Below are 16,452 nucleotides of genomic sequence, written 5' to 3'. Positions count from 1 at the left end.
ATAAACTGAAAAATCGCCAGATTAATTGATGAAATGGCCGATTAACTTGCCGATTCACCGATTAATCCCCTACTCGCCAGCCAACCGAGCAGCTACCAGTTAACGATTTCCTCAAAATGGTTTTTTCTAAGATGTTCCGTGGAGTTTCAGGTCATTCTGGGAATATTTGTTTTCTGCACATAAAACAACACCATGGCAATTCTGCTGAAAACAGCGTCAGTCCGGGTTAGTTCCATTCAAATCATACAAGTTAGAGTCCAAAATAAGGGCAAAAGTGTTTGGAAAAGTAGATACGATGGAGACATATCAACTCCCCCAAGTTTAAACCCTTGCTTGTCCTCAAGCAATTCAGTTGACGAACTAAAAGAAAGAAAGAAAAACTTTTAGAAACTATGTTTGCTCTTGTTGTTGTAACTATGTCAAGCCAGCATTCAAGTTTTCAGCATAGATCATAACTAACCACATTTGCAATAATTCTCAGGTCTCACAATTACTCATATCAATAGCATAATCAACTAGCAAGTCATAATAATAAATCTCGGTAGACAACACTTTCTCAAAACAATCATAATATGATATAACAAGATGGTATCTTGCTAGCCCTTTCTGAGACCGCAAAATATAAATGCAGAGCACCTTTAAAGATCAAGGACTGACTAGACATTGTAATTCATGGTAAAAGAGATCCAATCATAGTCATACCCAATATAAATTAACAGTGATGAATGCAAATGACGGATGCGCTCTCCAGCTAGTGCTTTTTGATAAGAGGGTGATGACTCAACATAAAAGTAAATGGATAGGCCCTTCGCAGAGGGAAGCAGGGATTTGTAGAGGTGCCAGAGCTCGGTTTTGCAATAGAGATAAATTGTATTTTGAGCGGTATACTTTCATTGTCAACGTAACAACTAATAGATGGCGATATCTTCCATGCTAAACACATTATAGGCGGTTCCCAAACAGAATGGTAAAGTTTATACTCCCCCTCCACCAACAAGCATCAATCCATGGCTTGCTCGAAACAACGAGTGCCTCCAACATACATCAGGTCCCAGGGGGAGTTTTGTTTGCAATTAATTTTGATTTAGTTTGCATAAAGCATGGGACTGGGCATCCCGGTGACCAGCCATTTTCTTGTGAGTAAGGAGTGGAGTCCACTCCTCTTGAGAATAACCCGCCTAACATGGAAGATAAGGACAGCCTTGGTCGATACATGAGCTATTCGAGCATACAAAATAGAATGATTATTTGAAGGTTTAGAGTTTGGCACATACAAATTTACTTGGAATGGCACGTAGATACCGCATATAGGAAGGTATGGTGGACTCATCTGGAATAACTTTGGGGTTTAAGGGTTTGGATGCACAAGCAGTATTCCCGCTTAGTACAAGTGAAGGCTAGCAAAAGACTGGGAAGCGACCAACTAGAGAGCGACAACAGCCATGTACATGCACTAAAATTAATAAACATTGGATGCAAGCATGAGTAGGATATAATCCACCATGAACATAAATATCGTGAAGGCTATGTTGATTTTGTTTAAACTACATGCGTGAACATGTGCCAAGTCAAGTCACTTAAATCATTCAAAGGAGGATACCACCCCATCATACCACATCATAATCATCTCAATAGCATGTTGGCACACAAGGTAAATCATTATAACTCATAGCTAATCAAGCATGGCACAAGCAACTATGATCTCTAATTGTCATTGCAAACATGTTTATTCATAATAAGCTAAATCAAGAACGAGGGACTCATCATATTTACAAAAACAAAAGAGGTCGAGTTCATACCAGCTTTTCTCATCTCAGTCAGTCCATCATATATCATCATAATTGCCTTTCACTTGTACGACCGAACGGTGTGAATAATAATAAGAGTGTACGTGCATTGGAATAAGCTGGAATCTGCGAGCATTCAATAAACAGGAGAAGACAAGTCAATATGGGCTCTTGGTTAAATCAACAATAATGCATATAAGAGCCACTTCAACAATTTAATTATGGTCTTCTCCTACTGACCCCCAAAGAAAAGAAAAGAAATAAAACTATTTACACGGGAAAGTTCCCAACAAGCAAAAGAAGAACGGGAAATATTTTTGGGTTTTCTTTTTAATTATTACTACTACAGCAGAAAAATAAACTACTACTAACTTTTTTGGGGGTTTTCTTAAGGTTTAACAGACACACAAGAAGAAAACAGGAAAAGGAAAATAAACTAGCATGGATATTAAAGTGAAAAAGTATGAGCACCGACATCTAGTAATGAGTGTGTGTGAACATAAATGTAATGTCGGTGAGAAATACGTACTCCCCCAAGCTTAGGCTTTTGGCCTAAGTTGGTCTATGGCCACGGCTAGCCTGGCGGATATCCATAATAATAGTTGTTGGGGTCGTACTGTGATGAGGAGGAATAGTTGGGATCATACTGTGATGAAGAAGAAGACTCTGACTGCCACTGGCTGACAGTCATCTCTGGATCCCAAGAATAAACAGATTGTCATGGAGGTTCATCTTGTGGTTCCTGTTCCGGGGCTAGTGCAGGATTCTTGTAAGCTTGGACGGCAGCCCACGTAATGAGGTAGGGTCCTACAAAATTAAACAAAGAAGGAGCAGGCAGGATAATAGTCTGAGGATGATGTTTGTTAAAGAACAATTGATATTTAAGCTCTCCTGCCCTATTCTTAAAAATAAAATCATGTACCACCATACTTTTATGATCTAGATAAACACGGGGCAGCACCTTTTCTTCCTTCTCAGAATGCCTAATAGGTATGTTAAAATGTGCAGCTAGGCGTGTGGCATAGACGCCTCCAAAGATGGGACCCTTAGTACAGTTCATACTTAACCGTCTAGCAATAATACCGCCCATACTAAAAGTGTTATCACTGTATAAACCATGGTGCAGAATAATTATATCAGGGATACTAAGGTTTCCACTGTTTCCGCGTCCAATTAAACAACGACTAGCAAATAATGCAAAGTAATGTAAAACAGGAAAATGTATGCTAGTGATTCGTGCATCGGAAACCTTCCTTGTTTCCCCTATAGTGATAGTATCAATAAACCCAGCCACATCATCATGATGTGGTTCTTCTGTCTTGCCCTCAAAAGGGATTAAACAAATCCGACAAAAATCATAAAGTGACATCTCCTTATGCTCATCATATAAATGAAACTCCACCGTAGGTGGTGAGTTTCTAGAATGAAAATGAAAGTTTTGCACAAAAGTATTTGTGAGTAAGAGATACTGATCGCATTGGTCGTGGAGGAAAGCAGTGAGGCCTGCATTGTGAGCCAATTCATGAAAATCTTCATAGATACCGGCTGCTCTCAAGAAATCTTCAGAAGGCCATTCACACGCCCGAATCTCCGTGGTGCGCGGCAAATTATACTTAGGCTTTGGTGCCTTTTCCTTCGAACTTTGGCTCGATGAGCCCCTCAAAAATCTCCTCATTATTTTTCTGAAACAATCTGAAATTTTTAGTAACTTCAAACAAAAGTGAACCAACTTCAATAAAACTGATAGCAACTACTCCTACAAGTGCCTAGAGCCTATATCAATCAGTAGAACTACTTGGAACCATATAAATTTGACATGCAAGCTCAAGAACATGGTCACCTATGCAGCACAAATTTGCAAAGAATAAAGCACTAGAACAAAAACTAATTGGACCAATGGAGGAGTCACATACCAAGGAACAATCTCCCCAAGCAGTTTTGCGAGAGATGCTTTGAGCAAGGAGATCGAAAATCGCAGCAAAAGTGGCTGGAACTCGTGCTTGAGTTGGTTTTTCGGGTTTGTGTGAGATAGAGGAAGAAGATGGGTGCTGGGATAAGTGGAGGAGGGCCACCGTGGGCCCATGAGGCAGGGGGCACGCCCTAGGAGGGGCGCCCACCACCCTCGTGGCCAGGTGGCAGCTCCTCCCGCGGTAATTTTTGCACAGTAAATCCTCAAATATTCCCGAAAAAATCATACTAAATTGGCATGGCATTTTGAGGACTTTTATTTTTGGGATATTTTTATATTGCACGGATAAGTCAGGAAATAGACAGAAAAATACTATTTTTACTTTATTTAATATAAATAACAGAAAGTAAAAGTGGGGTACAGAAGTTTGTGCTTCTAGTTTCATCCATCTCATGCTCATCAAAAAGAATCCACTAACAAGGTTGATCAAGTCTTGTTAACAAACTCATTCCGATAATCATGAAACCGGAGAAATTTCGAATAACACTAAGTTACCTCAACGGGGATATGCACATCCCCAATAATAAGTATATCATATTTCTTATTGACAGTAGGAAGAAGAAATTCAAAACCTCCAAATATAATCGATGGAATTTTTCCAATAGAATTGATACTATGAACTTGAGGTTGTTTCCTCGGAAAGTGTATCGTATGCTCATTACCATTAACATGAAAAGTGACATTGCCTTTGTTGCAATCAATAACAGCCCTTGCAGTATTAAGAAAAGGTCTTCAAGAATAATAGACATACTATCATCCTCGGGAATATCAAGAATAACAAAGTTCGTTAAAATAGTAACGTCTGCAACCACAACAGGCACATCCTCACAAATACCGACAGATATAGCAGTTGATTTATCAGCCATTTGCAAAGATATTTCAGTAGGTGTCAACTTATTCAAGTCAAGTCTACGATATAAAGAGAGAGGCATAACACTAACACCGGCTCCAAGATCACATAAAGCAGTTTTAATATAATTTCTTTTAATGGAGCAAGGTATAGTAGGTACTCCGGGGTCTCCAAGTTTCTTTGGTATTCCACCCTTAAAAGTATAATTAGCAAGCATGGTGGAAATTTCAGCTTCCGGTATCTTTCTTTTATTAGTAATGATATCCTTCATATATTTAGCATAAGGATTTGTTTTGAGCACATCAGTTAATCTCATACGCAAAAAGATAGGCCTAATCATTTCAGCAAAGCGCTCAAAATCCTCGTCATCCTTTTTCTTGGATGGTTTCGGAGGAAAGGGCATGGGTTTCTGAACCCAAGGTTCCCTTTCTTTACCATGTTTCCTAGCAACAAAGTCTCTTTTATCATAATGTTGATTCTTTGATTGTGGGTTATCAAGATCAATAGCAGGTTCAATTTCTACATCATTGCCATTACTAGGTTGAGCATCATCATGAACATCATCATTAATATTTTCATTAGGTTCATGTTCATTACTAGATTGTTTTTCAGCATCAGACATAGAGATATCATTTGGATTATCAGGTGGTTCAGCAATAGGGTCACTAGAAGTTTGCACAGTTCTATCATTTTTCTTCTTCTTCTTTTTAGAAGAACTAGGAACATCAATATTATTTCTTTGAGAATCTTGTTCGATTCTCTTAGGGTGGCCTTCAGGATACAAAGGTTCCTGAGTCATTCTACCAGTTCTAGTAGCCACTCTAACAGCATAATCATTTTTCTTACTATTCATTGCATCAAGCACTTCTTTTTGATCCTTAAGTACTTGTTCTACTTGAGTGGTAACCATAGAAGCATGTTTGCTAACAAGTTTAAGTTCACCTTTAATATTAGCCATATAATCACCCAAGCGTCTAATCATATAAGAATTTTCTTTTAATTGTCTACCAAAATAAGCATTGAAGTCGTCTTGCTTAAACATAAAGTTATCAAACTCATCCAAGCACTGACTAGCAATTTTAGTAGGAGGAACTTCAGTTTTATCATATCTATAGAGAGAATTTACCTTTACTACCTGTGTCGGGATATCGGGATCAGGAGGTTCTTCAGTAAATAAAGAATTGAGATCATATGTTTCTTCAACAGGCGGTATATTAAGACCATGTATTTCTTCAATAGGAGGTAAATTCTTAATGTCTTCAGCTTTAATACCTTTTTCTTTCATAGATTTCTTTGCCTCTTGCATATCTTCGGGACTAAGAAATAGAACACCTCTCTTCTTCGGAGTTGGTTTAGGAATAGGTTTAGTAATTGGAGCAGGAGATGGCTCGGGAGCTGGCTCAGGAGGTGCCCAATTATTTTCATTTGTCAACATATTATTCAATAGAATTTCGGCTTCATCCGGTGTTCTTTCCCTGAAAAGAGAACCAACACAACTATCCAGGTAATCTCTGGAAGCATCGGTTAGTCCATTATAAAAGATATCAAGTATTTCAGGTTTCTAAAGAGGATGATCAGGCAAAGCATTAAGTAACTTGAGAAGACTCCCCCAAGCTTGTGGGAGACTCTCTTCTTTAATTTTCACGAAGTTGTATATTTCCCTCAAAGCAGCTTGTTTCTTATGAGCAGGGAAATATTTATCAAAGAAGTAATAAATCGTATCCTGGGGACTACGCACACAACCAAGATCAAGAGAATTAAACCATATCTTAGCATCACCCTTTAATGAGAACGGAAATATTTTGAGTATATAGAAGTAAAGCGATCTCTCATCATTAGTGAACAGGGCAACTATATCATTTAACTTAGTAAGATGTGCCACAACAGTTTCAGATTCATAGCCATAAAACGGATCAGATTCAAGCAAAGTAATTATATCAGGATCAACAGAGAATTCATAATCCTTATCAGGAACACAAATAGGTGAAGTAGCAAAAGCAGGGTTGGGTTTCATTTTATCTCTAAGTGATTCTTTGTTCCATTTAATTAATAACCTCTTAAGCTCATATCTATCTTTGCAAGCTAAAATAGCGACAGAAGATTCCATATCAAAAAGATAACCCTCAGGAATAACAGGCATATTTTCACCATCACTATCATCATCGTATTCAGATTCAATAATTTCTTTTTCTCTAGCCCTAGCAATTTGTTCATCAAGAAATTCAACAAGGGGCACAGTAGTATCAGGCATAGAAGCAGTTTCATCATAAGTATCATGCATAGCAGAAGTGGCATCATCAATAACATGCGACATATCAGAACGAATAGCAGAAGCAGATGTAGGTGTCGCAAACTTACTCATAACAGAAGGTGAATCAAGTGCAGAGCTAGATGGCAGTTCCTTACCTCCCCTCGTAGTTGAGGGATAGATCTTGGTTTTTGGATCTCTCAAGTTCTTCATAGTGTCCAGCAGATATAAATCCCAAGTGACTAAAAGAATAGAGCTATGCTCCCCGGCAACGGCGCCAGAAATTAGTCTAGATAACCCACAAGTATAGGGGATCGCAACAGCTTTTGAGGGTAGAGTATTCAACCCAAATTTATTGATTCGACACAACGGGAGCCAAAGAATATTCTCAAGTATTAGCAGCTGAGTTGTCAATTCAACCACACCTGGAAACTTAGTATCTGCAGCAGAGTGTTTAGTAGCAAAGTAATATGATAGTGGTGGTAGCGGCAACAAAAGTAAAGACAACAAAAGTAATGTTTTTGGTATTTTGTAGTGATTGTAACAGTAGCAGCGGAAAAGTGTATATGGAAAACTTGTAGGCACCGGATCAGTGATGGATAATTATGTCGGATGCGGTTCATCATGTAACAGTCATAACATAGGGTGACACAGAACTAGCTCCAATTCATCAATGTAATGTACGCATGTATTCCGTATATAGTCATACATGCTTATGGAAAAGAACTTGCATGACATCTTTTGTCCTACCCTCCCGTGGTAGCGGGGTCCTATTGGAAACTAAGGGATATTAAGGCCTCCTTTTAATAGAGAACCGGAACAAAGCATTAGCACATAGTGAATACATGAACTCATCAAACTATGGTCATCACCGGGAGTGGTCCCGATTATTGTCACTTCGGGGTTGCCGGATCATAACACATAGTAGGTGACTATAGACTTGCAAGGTAGGATCAAGAACTCACATATATTCATGAAAACATAATAGGTTCAGATCTGAAATCATGGCACTCGGGCCCTAGTGACAAGCATTAAGCATAGCAAAGTCATAGCAACATCAATCTTAGAACATAAATGATACTAGGGATCAAACCCTAACAAAACTAACTCGATTACATGATAAATCTCATCCAACACATCACCGTCCAGCAAGCCTACGATGGAATTACTCACGCACGGCGGTGAGCTTCATGAAATTGGTGATGGAGGATGGTTGATGATGACGATGACGACGAATCCCCCTCTCCGGAGCCCCGAACGGACTCCAGATCAGCCCTCCCGAGAGGTTTTAGGGCTTGGCGGCGGCTCCGTATCGTAAAACGCGATGATTTCTTCTCTCTGATTTTTCTCTCCGAAAGCAAATATATAGAGTTGGAGTTGGCGTCGGAGGGTTTCCAGGGGGCCCACGAGGTAGGGGGCGCGCCCTAGGGGGGCGCCCCCACCCTTGTGAGAAGGGTGTGGGCCCCCTGGTCTTCATCTTTGGCGAGGATTTTTTATTGTTTTTTCTAAGATGTTCCGTGGAGTTTCAGGTCATTCCGAGAATATTTGTTTTCTGCACATAAAACAACATCATGGCAATTCTGCTGAAAACAACGTTAGTCCGGGTTAGTTCCATTCAAATCAAACAAGTTAGAGTCCAAAACAAGGGCAAAAGTGTTTGGAAAAGTAGATACGATGGAGAGGTATCACTAAGCTAACAAAATGGGTCAAGTCAATCACATCATTCTACTAATGATGTGATCCTGTTAATCAAATGACAACTCATGTCTATGGCTAGGAAACTCAACCATCTTTGATCAACGAGCTAGTCAAGTAGAGGCATACTAGTGACATTATGTTTGTCTATGTATTCACACATGTATTATGTTTCCGGTTAATACAATTCTAGCATGAATAATAAAGATTTATCATGATATGAGGAAATAAATAATAACTCTATTATTGCCTCTAGGGCATATTTCCTTCAGTCTCCCACTTGCACTAGAGTCAATAATCTAGATTACACAGTAATGATTCTAACACCCATGGAGTCTTGGTGTTGATCATGTTTTGCTCGTGGAAGAGGCTTAGTCAACGGGTCTACAACATTCAGATCTGTATGTATCTTGCATATCTCTATGTCTGCCACCTGGACTTGATCCCGGATGGAATTGAAGCGTCTCTTGATGTGCTTGGTTCTCTTGTGAAATCTGGATTCCTTTGCCAAGGCAATTGCACCAGTATTGTCACAAAAGATTTTCATTGTACCCGATGCACTAGGTATGACACCTAGATCGGATATGAACTCCTTCATCCAGACTCCTTCATTTGCTGCTTCCGAAGCAGCTATGTACTCCGCTTCACACGTAGATCCCTCCATGACACTTTGTTTAGAACCGCACCAACTGACAGCTCCACCGTTCAATATAAACACGTATCCGGTTTGCGATTTAGAATCATCCGGATTAGTGTCAAAGCTTGCATCGGCGTAACCATTTACGACGAGCTCTTTGTCACCTCCATAAATGAGAAACATATCCTTAGTCCTTTTCAGGTATTTCAGGATGTTCTTGACCGATGTCCAGTGATCCACTCCTAGATTACTTTGGTACCTCCCTGCTAAACTAATAGCAAGGCACACATTAGGTCTGGTACACAGCATTGCATACATGATAGAGCCTATGGCTGAAGCATAGGGAACATTTTTCATTTTCTCTCTATCTTCTGCAGTGGTCGGGCATTGAGTCTTACTCAACTTCACACCTTGTAACACAGGCAAGAACCCTTTCTTTGCTTGATCCATTTTGAACTTTTTCAAAACTTTATCAAGGTATGTGCTTTGTGAAAGTCCAATTAAGCGTCTTGATCTATCTCTATAGATCTTGATGCCCAATATATAAGCAGCTTCTCCGAGGTCTTTCATTCAAAAAATCTTATTCAAGTTTTATGCTATCGAGAAATTCTATGTCATTTCTAATCAGCAATATGTCATCCACATATAATATTAAAAATGCTACAGAGCTCCCACTCACTTTCTTGTAAATATAGGCTTCTCCAAAAGTCTGTATAAAACCATATGCTTTGATCACACTATCAAAACGTTTATTCCAACTCCGAGAGGCTTGCAACAGTCCATAAATGGATCATTGGAGCTTGCACACTTTGTTAGCTCCCTTTGGATCGACAAAACCTTCTGGTTGCATCATATACAACTCTTCTTCCAGAAATCCATTTAGGAATGCAGTTTTGACATCCATTTGCCAAATTTCACAATCATAAAATGCATCAATTGCTAACATGATTCGGATAGACTTAAGCATCGCTACGGGTGAGAAAGTCTCATCGTAGTCAACTCCTTGAACTTGTAGAAAACCTTTCGCAACAAGTCAAGCTTTGTAGACAGTTGATAACCCACAAGTATAGGGGATCGCAACAGTTTTCAAGGGTAAAGTATTCAACCCAAATTTATTGATTCGACACAAGGGGAGCCAAAGAATACTCTCAAGTATTAGCTGCTGAGTTGTCAATTCAACCACACATGGAAACTTAATATCTGCAGCAAAGTGTTTAGTAGGAAGGTAATATGATAGTAGTGGTAACGATAGCAAAAGGTAATTGTAGTAAAAGTAATGTTTTTGGTATTTTGTAGTGATGATAGCAATAGCAACGGGAAAGTAAATAAGCGAAGAACAATATATGGAAAGCTCGTAGGCAATGGATCAGTGATGGAGAATTATGCCGGATGCGATTCATCATGTAATAGTCATAACCTAGGGTGACACAGAACTAGCTCCAGTTCATTGATATAATGTAGGCATGTATTCCGAATATAGTCATACGTGCTTATGGAAAAGAACTTGCATGGCATCTTTTGTCCTACCCTCCCGTGGCAGCGGGGTCCTTACGGAAACTAAGGGATATTAAGGCCTCCTTTTAATAGAGAACCGGAACAAAGCATTAACACATAGTGAATACATGAACTCCTCAAACTACGGTCATCACTGGTAAGTATCCCGATTATTGTCACTTCGGGGTTAACGGATCATAACACATAATAGGTGACTATAGACTTGCAAGATAGGATCAAGAACACTCATATATTGATGAAAACATAATAGGTTCAGATCTGAAATCATGGCACTCTGGCCCTAGTGACAAGCATTAAGCATAGCAAAGTCATAGCAACATCAATCTCAGCACATAGTGGACACTAGGGATCAAACCCTAACAAAACTAACTCGATTACATGATAGATCCCATCCAACCCATCACCGTCTAGCAAGCCTACGATGGAATTACTCACGCACGGCGGTGAGCATCATGAAATTAGTGATGGAGGATGGTTGATGATGACACTGGCGACGGATTCCTCTCTCCGGAGCCCCGAACGGACTCCGGATCAGCCCTCCCGAGAGGTTTTAGGGCTTGGTGGCAGCTCCGTATCGTAAAACGCGATGATTTCTTCTCCCTGATTTTTTTCTCCCTGAAACTCAATATATGGAGGTGAAGTTGGAGTCAGAGAGGCAACAGGGGGCTCACGAGGTAGGGGGCGCGCCCCCCACCCTCATGGCAAGGTGGTGGGCCCCCTGGCCTTCATCTTTTGCAAGTAGTTTTCTTATTTGCTGAAAAGTGGCTCCGTGAAGTTTCAGGTCATTCCGAGAACGTTTGCTCCTGCACATAAATAATACCATGGTAATTCTGCTGAAAACAGCGTCAGTCCGGGTTAGTTCCATTCAAATCATGCAAGTTAGAGTCCAAAACAAGGGCAAAAGTGTTTGGAAAAGTAGATACGTTGGAGACGTATCAACTCCCCCATGCTTAAACCTTTGCTTGTCCTCAAGCAATTCAGTTGATAAAGTAAAAGTGATAAAGAAAAACTTTTACAAACTCTGTTTGCTCTTGTTGTTGTAAATATGTAAAGCCAGCATTCAAGTTTTCAGCAAAGTTATAACTAACCACATTCGCAATAACGCATAGATCTCAAGTTTACTCATATCAATAGCATAATCAACTAGCGAGCCATAATAATAAATCTCGGATGAAAACACTTTCTCAAAACAATCCTAATATGATATAACAAGGTGGTATCTCGCTAGCCCTTTCTGAGACCGCAAAACATAAATGCAGAGCACCTTTAAAGACCAAGGACTGACTAGACATTGTAACTAATGGTAAAAGAGATCCAGTCAAGTCATACTCAATGTAAACTAACAGTAATGAATGCAAATGACAGCAGTGCTCTCCAACTGGTGCTTTTTAATAAGAGGATGATGACTCAACATAAAAGTAAATAGATAGGCCCTTCGCAGAGGGAAGCAGTGATTTGTAGAGGTGCCAGAGCTCGGTTTTGAAACAGAGGTGAATAATATTTTGAGCGGTATACTTTCATTTTCAACATAACAACCAAGAGATGGCGATATCTTCCATGCTACACACATTATAGGCGGTTCCCAAACAGAATGGTAAAGTTTATACTCCCCCTTCCACCAACAAGCATCAATCCATGGCTTGCTCGAAACAACGAGTGCCTCCAACTAACAAGAGTCCCAGGGGGAGTTTTGTTTGCATTTATTTTGATTTAGTTTGCATAAAGCATGGGACTGGGCATCCCGGTGACCAGCCATTTATCTCGTGAGTGAGGAGCGGAGTCCACTCCTCTTGAGAATAACCCGCCTAACATGGAAGATACAGACAGCCCTAGTTGACACATGAGCTATTCGAGCATACAAAACGGGACATTTATTTGAAGGTTTAGAGTTTGGCACATACAAATTTACTTGGAACGGCAGGTAGATACCGTATATAGGTAGGTATAGTGGACTCATGTGGAATAACTTTGGGGTTTAAGGGATTGGATGCACGAGCAGTATTCCCTCTTAGTACAGGTGAAGGCTAGCAAAAAACTGGGAAGCGACCAGCTAGAGAGCGACAATAGTCATGAACATGCATTAAAATTAATCAACACCGAATGCAAGCATGAGTAGGATATAATCCATCATGAACATAAATATCGTGAAGGCTATGTTGATTTTGTTTCAACTACATGCGTGAACATGTGCCAAGTCAAGTCACTTAAATCATTCAGAGGAGGATACCACCCTATCATACCACATCATAACCATTTTAGTAGCATGTTGGCACGCAAGGTAAACCATTATAACTCATAGCTAATCAAGCATGGCAAAAGAAACTGTGATCTCTAATTGTCATTGCAAACATGTTTATTCATAATAGGCTGAATCAGGAACGATGAACTAATCATATTTACAAAAACAAAAGAGGTCGAGTTTATACCAGCTTTTCTCATCACAGCCAATTCATCATATAACATCATAATTGCCTTTCACTTGCACGACCGAACGATGTGAATAATAATAGTGCGCGTGCATTGGACTAAGCTGGAATCTGTAGGCATTCAATAAATAGGAGAAGACAAGGCAATATGGACTCTTTTGTCAGATAAACAATAATGCATATAAGAGCCACTTCAACAATTTAATTATGGTCTTCTCCTATCGACCCCCAAAGAAAAGAAATAAAACTATTTACACGGGAAAGCTCCCAACAAGCAAAAGAAGAACATGAAATATTTTGGGGTTTTCTTTTTAATTACTACTACAAGCATGGAAAGTAAATTGATTAAAAGCTACAACTAATTTTTTGGTTTTTTTCTTAAGGTTTATCAAACACACAAGAAGAAAGCATAAAAAGGAAAATAAACTAGCATGGATGATACAATGAAAAAGTATGAGCACCGACATCTAGCAATGAGTGTGTGAACATAAATGTAATGTCGGTGGGAAATACGTACTCCCCCAAGCTTAGGCTTTTGGCCTAAGTTGGTCTATGACCACGGCTGGCCTGGCGAATATCCATAATAGTAGTTGGGGTCGTACTGCAAGGAAGAAGAGGAAGACTCATCTTGCCACTGGCTAACAATCATCTCCGGATCCCACTGGTAATTAGACTGTCGTGAAGGATCAATTTGTGGTTCCGGCTCTGGCTCCTCAGCTGGTGCAGGGTTACGGTAGGCGTGAATATCCTTGAACGGAACAAGGTACGTGCCTACAGACAAATCAAACGAAGAAGGAGCGGGCAGGGTAATAGTCTTAGGATGATGTTTGTTAAAGAACAATTGATATTTAAGCTCTCCTTCCCTATTCTTAACAATAAAATCATGTGCCACCATACTTTTATAATCTAAATAAACACGAGGCAGCATTTTTTCTTCCTTCTCAGAATGCCTAATAGGTATGTTAAAATGTGCAGCTAGGCGTGAGGCATAGATGCCTCCAAAGATGGGGCCCTTGGTACGGTTCAGACTTAACCGTTTAGCAATAATGCCGCCCATACTAAAAGTGTTATCACCGTATAAGCCTTGGAGCAAAATAATAATATCAGGGTTACTAAGGTTTCCACAGTTTCCGCGACCATTAAGCAATGACTAGCAAATAATACAAAGTAGCGTAAAACAGGAAAATGTATGCTAGTGATTCGTGCATCGGAAACCTTCCTTGTTTCCCCTATAGTGATATTATTAGTAAACCCCTCCACATCATCACGATGTGGTTCTTCTGTCTTGCCCTCAAAAGGGACTAAACAAATCTGACAAAAATCATAAAGTGACATCTCCTTATGCTCATCATATAAATGAAACTCCACCGTAGGTGGTGAGCTCCTAGAATGGAAATGAAAGTTTTGCACAAAGGTATTTGTGAGTAAGAGATACTGATCGCATTGGTCATGGAGGAAAGCGGTGAGGCCTGCATTTTTAGCCAATTCATGAAAATCTTCATAAATCCCGTCTGCTCTCAAGAAATCATTGGAAGGCCATTCACATGTCCGAATCTCCGTGGTGCGAGGTAGATTATACTTAGGCTTTGGTGCCTTTTCCTTCGAGCTTTGGCTCGATGAGCCCATCAAAAGTCTCCTCATCATTTTCTGAAAAATTCTGAAATTTTTAGTAACTTCAAAATAAAAGTAAACCAAACTCAATAATATTGATAGCAACTACTCCTACAAGTGCCTAGGGCCTATATCATGCATCAAAACTACTTTTGACCATATAAATTTGACATGCAAGCTCAAGAACAGGGTCACCTAAGCAGCAAAAATTTGCAATGAATAAAGCACTAGAACAAAAACTAATTGGACCAATGGAGGAGTCACATACCAAGGAACAATCTCCCCAAGCAGTTTTGTGAGAGGTGCTTTGAGCAAGGACATCGTAAATGGCAACAAAACGAGCTTGGACTCGGGTTTGAGCTGGATATTCGTGTTTGTGGGAGGAAGATGAAGTGTGTGGGTGCAGGAATAAGTGGAGGAGGGCCACCGTGGGCCCATGAGGCAGGGGGCGTGCCCTAGAGGGGTGGGCGCGCCCTCCACCCTCGTGGGCAGGTGGTTGACCCCCTGGTGTGTTCTCAGTTCCATAAATCCTCAAATATTCTAGAAAAATCATATTTAAATTTCAGGGCATTTGGAGAACTTCTATTTTTGAGGTATTTTTATATTGCACGGATAATCAGATAACCGACAGAAAAATATTTATTTTTATTTTATTTAATGTAAATAACAGAAAGCAAAAGTGGGGTACAGAAGGTTGTGCCTTCTAGTTTCATCCATCTCATGATCATCAAAAGGAATCCACTAACAAGGTTGATCAAGTCTTGTTAACGAACTCATTCCGAATAACATGGAACCGGAGAAATTTCGAATAACACTATGTTACCTCAACGGGGATATGCACATCCCCAATAATAAGAATATCATATTTCTTCTTGACAGTAGGAAGAGGAAATTCAAAACCTCCAAATATAATCGATGGAATTTTTCCAATAGAGTTGATACTATGAACTTGAGGTTGTTTCCTCGGAAAGTGTATCGTATGCTCATTACCATTAACATGAAAAGTAACATTGCCTTTAGTGCAATCAATAACAGCCCCTGCAGTATTCAAAAAGGGTCTTCCAAGAATAATAGACATACTATCGTCCTCGGGAATATCAAGAATAACAAAGTTCGTTAAAATAGTAACGTTTGCAACTACAACAGGCACATCCTCACAAATACCGACAGGTATAGTAGTTGATTTATCAGCCATTTGCAAAGATATTTCAGTAGGTGTCAACTTATTCAAATCAAGTCTACGATATAAACAAAGAGGCATAACACTAACACCGGCTCCAAGATCACATAAAGCAGTTGTAACATAGTTTCTTTTAATGGAGCATGGTATAGTGGGTACTCCTGGATCTTCAAGTTTCTTTGGTATTCCACCCTTAAAAGTATAATTAGCAAGTGATACGTCTCCAACGTATCTATAATTTTTGATTGCTCCATGCTATATTATCTATTGTTTTGGACATTATTGGGCTTTATTATCCACTTCTATATTATTTTTGGGACTAACCTATTAACCGGAGGCCCAGCCCAGAATTGCTGTGTTTTGCCTATTTCAGTGTTTTGGAGAAACAGAATATCAAACGGAGTCCAAACGGAATGAAACCTTCGAAAACGTGATTTTCTCATCAGATAAGATCCAGTAGACTTGGACCCTCCATCAAGAAAGCCATGAGGCGGTCACGAGGGTGGAGGGCGCCCTCCCTAGGGCGCGCCCCCT

This window comes from Triticum dicoccoides, chromosome 1A, assembly GCF_002162155.2.
Source record: "Triticum dicoccoides isolate Atlit2015 ecotype Zavitan chromosome 1A, WEW_v2.0, whole genome shotgun sequence".
Lineage (NCBI taxonomy): Eukaryota > Viridiplantae > Streptophyta > Magnoliopsida > Poales > Poaceae > Triticum > Triticum dicoccoides.
Note: the sequence above shows the minus strand (reverse complement) of the source record.